This window comes from Triticum aestivum, chromosome 7B (assembly GCF_018294505.1).
Source record: "Triticum aestivum cultivar Chinese Spring chromosome 7B, IWGSC CS RefSeq v2.1, whole genome shotgun sequence".
Taxonomy (NCBI): Eukaryota; Viridiplantae; Streptophyta; class Magnoliopsida; order Poales; family Poaceae; genus Triticum; species Triticum aestivum.
Window position 1 is genome coordinate 153,295,978 of NC_057813.1, and position 8,378 is coordinate 153,304,355.

Sequence of the window (8,378 nt, forward strand, 5' to 3'; positions counted from 1 at the left end):
GCACACCCGTCGGGACGACGTAGCGCAGACTAGTCCAATGGAGGAGCTGGCCCACGACCTTCTCGCCACCAACAACCGTTCATGTGGGTCATTGGGGCCAACAATGGGGTGCAGCTCCAGCACCGCCTCTGGACACGGCGGCCGCGGTGAGAGACACGCTCATATCATCGCTAGACACGGTCGGTTTCAGTGTGCCGAGGGTGGCGTTAGTGTTGTGGCATGACCAATGGCATGTTTGGTTTGTGCCCAAGGTTGCCCCATCAAAGCATTGGGTAGCCAAATTTTTGTCTGAGGTATTGGTTGCCCATGATTTGGCCGACACTGGCAAGAAAAATGAACTAGAGTTGGCTAGAGTTCTTTGGCATGCCAAAGAAATGGCAACCATCCAAACAAAGACCAATCTTTGGGTCATGACCAAAATTTTGGTTGCGGTATTGGTTGCCCATGATTTGGCTGACATTGGCAAGAAAAATGAACTAGAGTTGGCTAGAGTTCATTGGCATGCCAAAGAAATGGCAACCATCCAAACAAAGACCAATCTTTGGGTCATGACCAAAATTTTGGTTGAGGTATTGGTTGCCCATGATTTGGCCGACATTGGCAAGAAAAATGAACTAGAGTTGGCTAGAGTTCATTGGCATGCCAAAAAAATGGCAACCATCCAAACAAAGACCAATCTTTGGGTCATGACCAAAATTTTTGTAAGGTGCACTATGGCCACAATCCAAACACACCCCGACACCCGGCTCGTCGAGGATGCACGGGGCGCCGCGACGCATCCGCGGAGTGGTGTAGCGCATCCAACTGCATCCTCTAGACCTGAGACCATGCTGGGTCGTCTTGCTTTTTCAATGACATGCGGGGATAGCATTTGAGCAAAGGGCATCTCCAACGTTGCCACGACCGCAGCTGACTACCCTGGCACACCAAAGGCCTCGTCCCTCGCGCCATCGCGCGGTGCGTTCCCAGCCGGCGCCAGCTGCCCGCATTCATGCCGTCCATCCGTATGTCGTTGTTAAGAGGCTCGGTGCCCGAGGAACCAACTCCGGCGACTTAATGACACACCCGGACGCTTGGCCTCACCGGAATGCGCTACTTAAAGCGGCAACGCCCAGCTAACCTCCACACCATAGCGCATCGTCCTCCTACCTGGCACCACATCCGCCATGACCGCAAGTGCGAACGCTCTGCGGGAGAGCTTTTCTTCGGGGATGAAGCTCGAGGTCGCCGCCCTCGCTCAAGTTGCCTCTCGCGATGCAATAGCAGCGTAGCCGGACGCGGACGCGACCGCACAAGCTGTGGCCATGCTAGCGGCCGATGACGGGAGCACCGTCAGCCACGCGTCCTACTTGCCGCCGTCCAACGTCCGGCACCGCCAAGGTCGGGGACTCCTCCGAGGATGAGTAGGGCATGGGAGGCGGCAGGCCATGGTGTGCCAACTGGCCGGTCCGTATCCCCTGTTCTACTCTTCCTCGCCGGAGACCGTACCTTCACTTGATGGGTCTTGAATCCCGCCCCCGTACATAGAGATTGCAGATGGAGGACGTCGGTCGCCGCCTTAGAATAGGTTTAGGGTCGGATTTCTTTTATTTTTCTGTCCTATAAAAGTTCGAAATGTAATGAAAATCTATCATGTTTGCATTAATCTCGGCCGGTGTATATGAACTATCACAATAATATACATATTGTAGGAGTACTAGCAAGATGCCCGAGCGTTGCACGGAAGATCAAGATCTTGTGGGAGAAAAGGATGAACGAGGGAAAGCCTTATCTGCAAATGTGGAGAGGAGTGCGGGTAAATTGTCATAGTTTCCTTCCTATCCATTAGATATAGATTGGACGGCCTATATTGCAGGATGACAAGCACACCATCATCACCAACTGTGCTTTTTATTGAACCGAGACAAATCTAAAAAACCCAACTAAGCCAACCTCCCAGCATATCGCGCGGGAAAAGACCCGGCCGCGCCGTTTTAGTTGGGATTACGGGATTACTAGTAGTTGTATCGATGGATCGCACGAAGCAACATTTTTTTTGAGATGGTGAAGCACCTAGTTTAAAAGGAAAAAAGGCGGTACACTCACAACACTCCTGTCGCGGTCGCATTGCACCCCACACACGTTCGGTTCTGCACACGGCTCACACAAATGGAACGCGCTTCGGCTTGCCTCTTCACTGACACGTGGGACTGCACTTGGAGAAACCGACCATGCGCCAAACTCCCCCCGCCCACCGCGCGAAAATCCTCTTCCCCCCACACAAAAATTCCCCCCAAATCCGATTCAACCGCCCTTCAGGCAAATATTCCCCAAACCCCCCTCCCCCCGTCCCCCTCCATTCTATTCGCTCCGCCAAAGCCGCCCTCCCCACCGCGCCGATACGTCGGTGCCACGGTTCGTCGAGGGGACGCACGGCGATCCTCTTGCTCCCACAGTATGCTCTCGTAGACTGCCGTCCTCTAGCCGCGCCGTCACCTCTGGCTACATTCTTGTGGAGGTGCAGGGCGGTCAGCGCCGCCACCGCTGGCGACATTCCTGTGGAGACGCACGGCGGTCAGCTTCTCCCACGGTACGTGCATTCTAGACTGAGGCCCCATTCATGTCGGTGTAGCGCTGAATGTTAGCTGATAGACGCTATTAATCTCACTGTTTGCCGAAGTAGTTTACTATCAATATGCTCTGCTTAGGAAGCTTCCTTGCCCTATTCTGCACTCGATCTGCTTAGCTGAGATGGCATGCCAAGGCCGATTAGTTGCTAAAATATCCTACCATATATTTATTGTGACGTAGATTGACATGGCCTAGTAGCCAATCTGTTAGGTGAAATAGCTCTACACCATTTTATACTCGATCTTTGTTGCTGCGATGGCCTTCGATAGTTTGATGGCTGTGTGCTCGGCCTCATTGACTGCTGAAATAGCCTGCCATAATTTATCACTCAAATCTATTTGCTAAATTAGCTTTACATATATTTCGTTACTTACATCTGCTCGTCCAAATATCTTGCCATAGCTTTAGACATCGACCTAGGTATTTTTTTTCTGGACTTCCTAAAAAAGCATATATGTTTTTCCTGTAATATCTAGTAGAAGAACTAATTTGTATATCTAACAGATGGACAAGACTTGGATAACTTCTGCTCGAAGATTCTCTGCTGCATATGTCGAGGGGGTTGAAAACTTCATGAACTTTATCAGAGTTGAGTACGGTGGTCCGAAATTAGATGTGCTCTGCCCATGTAGCAGTTGTATGAATTCAGTTACAAGACCCCAGTCAACTGTGCAAAATCATCTACACTTGTATGGATGTCGGTCACATATACTAGGTGGGTTCATCATGGTGAAGCTGTGAACGTCAATGTTATTGACTACGTGGAAGCAGCAGATCACCATCTTGATCTGCCTGATGCTCAGGTGGAAGAGGAGGAGGAGGTGGTGGTGGCGGAGCCAGTGAGTTTGACCAACATTGAAACAATGCTACGAAATGCTCGTGCATTCCGTGAACTTTCACCTGCAGAAGAAAACATGGTGGGCCCGCATGTTGGAACAATGCAACGTTGCTGTCACCCCAGGAAATAAGCTGTCAGTATTCTCAGCTATGGTCACCTTTCTTCAGGTGAAGACATCTGAGCGGATGACCAACAAATCATTCGATGCGATGTTGGCTGCTTTCCGCAAATCTTTCCCAGATGCGTCTGAGCTGCCACACACCTACAGTAAAATGAAGAATTTCCTTCGTGCAGTTGGAATTGGATATGATATGATCCATGTTTGTAAGAATAATTGTGTTCTGTTCCGGAAGGATTATGCCAACTTAAGTGAATGCCCGAAATGCAAATCATCAAGATGGAAAGATGGCGATGCTGTGAAGAGGATTCCTCATAATGTTCTGAGACATTTTCCAATTACACCAAGATTGCAGAGGTTGTTTCATGATGCTGAAACAAGAGAGGATGTACTGTGGCATTCTAGGAACCAGGAGTACAGAGATCAGAATGTAATGAGCCATCCATCTCATGGTAGTGAGTGGAAAAGCTTCAATGATAAACACAAAGAGTTTGCTGCTGACCCGAGAAACATTAGACTTGGCTTAGCTTCAGATGGATTTAACCCATTTGGCCACCAGAGCGCCACATATAGCATGTGGCCAGTGCTTGTTATCCCTTACAACATGCCTCCAAATGTCTGCACCAAAGAATCAAACTACATGATGGCCTTGCTCATCCCAGGTCCAAAAAGTCCTGGAAAGGATTTTGATTTGTTCATGGAGCCTCTTGTGGAGGAACTTCAACAGCTATGGAAGGGTGTTCTCACTCGAGACCTATATAGCAGCCCACCAGCTGATTTCTTTCTGCGTGCTGTTGTAATTTGGTGCATCCATGATTATCCGGCTTTGGGCACTATGTCAGGGCGAACGACACATGGTTACAATGCATGTGTTCGCTGTGACAGGAATCCGCTGTCATACGCAATACTTAGCAAGATCTGTTACATTGGACACCGTCGTTTCCTTGCCAAGGACAAGCCGCATCCTAGAAAATACCGAAGACATGTGTTCAATGCAAAGCATGAAAACCGTGATGCGCCAAAGAGGCTCACCGCCGATGAGTTGCAAGTGGAATTAGAGAAGGTCAGGCATATTACACCAGGAAACCATCCTGGTAATGGTAGCGGGAAAAGGAAGCATGGCACGGTAGAAGAGAGATTATTGTTTACCCGCAGGTCCACTTTGTGGGACTTGGAGTATTGGAAAGATTTGGATCTGCGGCATAATCTTGATGTGATGCACATCGAGAAAAATATATGTGACAGCATTATCGGCACACTTCTTAACATTGAAGGCAAGACGAAAGATACCTTAAAATCTAGGATTGATTTGACACACCTGGGTATCAGAAAGGATTTGCAGGTGCAAGATGAAGGTAAACCACGGGATATGGCACCAGCTGTGTACGTCTTGGACAAGGTAAAAAGAAAAGAATTCTGCGAGGTCCTGTCACGTGTGAGATTCCCACATGGATTTGCTTCCAACCCTGAAAGGAGAGTCAGTGCAGATGGAAACAAGGTACAAGGGTTGAAAACTCATGACTGCCACGTCCTACTTCAAAGGGTTTTACCTGTTATCCTTAGAGGATTGGGCCGCCCTGACTTATACAGAGCAGTTGCAGAGTTGGGACAATTCTTCAGGGAACTCTGCAGTAGAAATATCAGGATAGATGCTTTGGAGCGTCTTAGAGACAAGATACCAACTATCCTATGCGACCTTGAGAAGATATATCCTCCAGCCTTCTTTGATGTGATGGTGCATTTGGCTGTTCATCTACCTGATGAGGCACTACTTAGAGGTCCAGTACAGTATGGCTGGATGTACCCTATTGAAAGGCGGCTAGGCACTTTCAAGGGCTATGTTAGGAACAGAGCTAGACCCGAGGGTTCCATTGCAGAGGCCTACATTGCTACAGAAGCGTTGACATTCTGCTCAAAATACATTGAAACAGCTGATCAGCTTAGCAAAGAGGTGGGTGAAGACAATCCCGGGCTCAATGTTTTCGATTATTCTGTTCGAGTTACAGGGAAGAGTCGACAAGAGGACAAACCTAAAGATTTGGACAAAATGGTTTGGTATGTGTTGAATAACTGTCCTGAGATACTACCTTATATCAAGTAAGTGCAGTACTGCAGCTTATACATCGTAATCTACTAAACTTGCAGCACATTCTTATATATTTAGATGTTTGACGCGATCACTATGTTGTGCAGCATCTACAAAGAGGAGTTACTGCCGCAAAATCCAAGAAACATTGACAAACTGGTTATGGCAGGATTTGCGAAATGGTTCAAGAACCATGTAAGCTTTTGAAGTGCACTGTCAGTTTTTTTAATATATTGAGTACATAAGATGATCAGCTTGTCTATTTTCTAACCATAGGTTAAGAAGATGCGGGAGGATGGGCAGGCAGTTGATGATGCCCTTTACTCACTAGCAATGGGTCCTGATACTCGGGTAAGACATTATGAATCTTGCGTTGTTGGAGATGTGCGCTACAACACCCTTGCACGAGACGAAGGCAGGAAGACACAAAACAGTGCCATCATGAGCACGGATACGTATGACAAAGAGACAACTGAAATGTATGCTAACATAACAGACATTGTTCAGTTGCAGTATATCTCCAGTTTCGAGGATCATCGGTGTGTGGTTCTGTTGTGCTGTCGTTGGTATAACCTGTTTTCCAGGATCGCAAAACCCAGAGCTGATGATTATTTCAAATCCATCAATGTCAAGGCGGCGTACCAGACCAACGAGCCTTTTATTTTGGCAAATCAAGCAACACAGATATTTTTCTTGGAAGACACATTTGCACGTAGCGATGACTGGAGAGTATTGCAAAGGTTTGAGCAGAGGAATTCGTTTAATGAAGTTGCACAACAAGATGATGCTTACACTGCTCCTGATGTACAAGATAACACAGATGTTCCTAATATCTTTGAGAACCATCACGTCAATGACGCCGGCGAAAAGATTGCCTGTCGTGCTGTGGACATACAAGAGTTGATCAAAGAAGCCAACGTTCGAGGACGTTGAGGACGAAGAAGAAGATGACACCGTGGGGAATTACGATTCAGACTGATACACATGGCGAAGATGTTGACGCTGCTGCTGCGGATGATGATTACATTGCTTTTGTCGTATTTGCCTGTCAGAAGACGTTTTTTATCTACTATGTGAAATTGTGTTTGCTATGACAACTGAAACCTGATGAACATGTTGTTTAGTATTTTGCTGTGAGAACATCACTTGTTATGTATGCTGATTTGTGTTTGGTGATTGTATGACAACTAAAACATGATGACATTGTTGTTTAGTTGTACTCATATTTGGCTGTGAAACTTGAATTTGATGACATAGTTTGCTGTTGGACTGCAATTTGCTCGACGTCTTCGAATGAGAACAAAGCTGACCCGACAGGGCCTCTGCTATTTATTTATTTATATGAGCAAAAGGGGATACCCCCTGATTTCCGTTAATAGAAATCATTAGATGTTCACAACACTACGCCCAGCCTGCTACACAGGTTTCATTCATTACTAGTTTCAGCAAAGTGCTCATGTCGTAGCCACTGAATACATCACGAGTGCTACATACACTGCAAATAAAGAGACAATCATCCTACAGAGCACATCGATTTTGCCCATTATCTTCACAAGCTCTTTCATCTCCTCATTGCTGTCAAGGCCGTTCAGCAGCTGTTGCTTGGCCATGATCAGAGGAACTGCATCTTTAACCTTCTGCTCTGCATCTTCCTCTTCTGTCGTTCCTTCAGTTACTTGTCCAACACCCCAACCTGCTGGTATTGGGATTCCTCGGCTAACCAAATAATCAGCGTAGTTGCATTCCCCCACATCAGCAACTTCCCAGAAATACAAATCACACGAATCTTCCCTTTTCTGCACGAATCAAATTGGAAGATCATCAACCAAACTATTAAAAAAATCAGCAACTGAAAGCAGCAGAACAACACTTAAACATATTATTACCCCATGATTCGGGCATTTGTAGAAGACTCGGCCAGGGTTGCGGATTGTGGTTGAGACGCGACGGATGACTCTGCGTGATTTGCAGCAGTGGCACCACACCAACGGCAGCGGGTTGCGATGAGCAATCGGCTGCGGTGCGCGTGCCGGCGGGGGTGTGATGAGACCCACAGGCGATGGTACGGGTGGCGACTTGGCGCATATCTGGTTGTTGCCTGCTGAAGAGCAGGTGGACGAGCAGCCAGCGGACATGGTTGCTGCGGCCAGAGCTTCTGATGCTAGGCAGAGTAAGTAGAGAAGAGGAGAAGCGAACGTTGGATATGTCAGTTTCATTACTTGCAGAGTAGCATAGCACCATATATAGTCATAGTCTAGGTTTGGATTCGAACCAGCTACAGGAGCACGTCTTTCTTTTTTCTAAAACTCGGCAACGTCTCTTTACTGGTACACTAGCTTGTTCTGTACGCCTTCCCAAGTCTTTGATTTTCTTTCCCTTTTTTTGCGAGGAAGGAAGGAGGACAAAATTGAGAGTTCCTCGGACTCGAACCCAAGACCTCTCGGTTGAAAACCAAGGGTGCTAGTCACTTATGTGGCGAACGTTCCCTGTGAGGAGGACGGCAGACGAACGCATTTTCCTCGCAGTTTTCTTCCTATATATAAAAAAGTATGCTACTTGGTGTCCGCTTAGTCAAAAAACGATTGTGCCAACCTTGACCGTTGGATTGACATTCAACGTCTGTCGCGTTTCTTCAGTCTCTTCTTCCTCGAGCCGCCAAAGCCAAACCAGCGCCGGCGGGACCGCCTGCTCCCGCCTCCCACGGCTGGCTGTGATCTTCCCCGGCT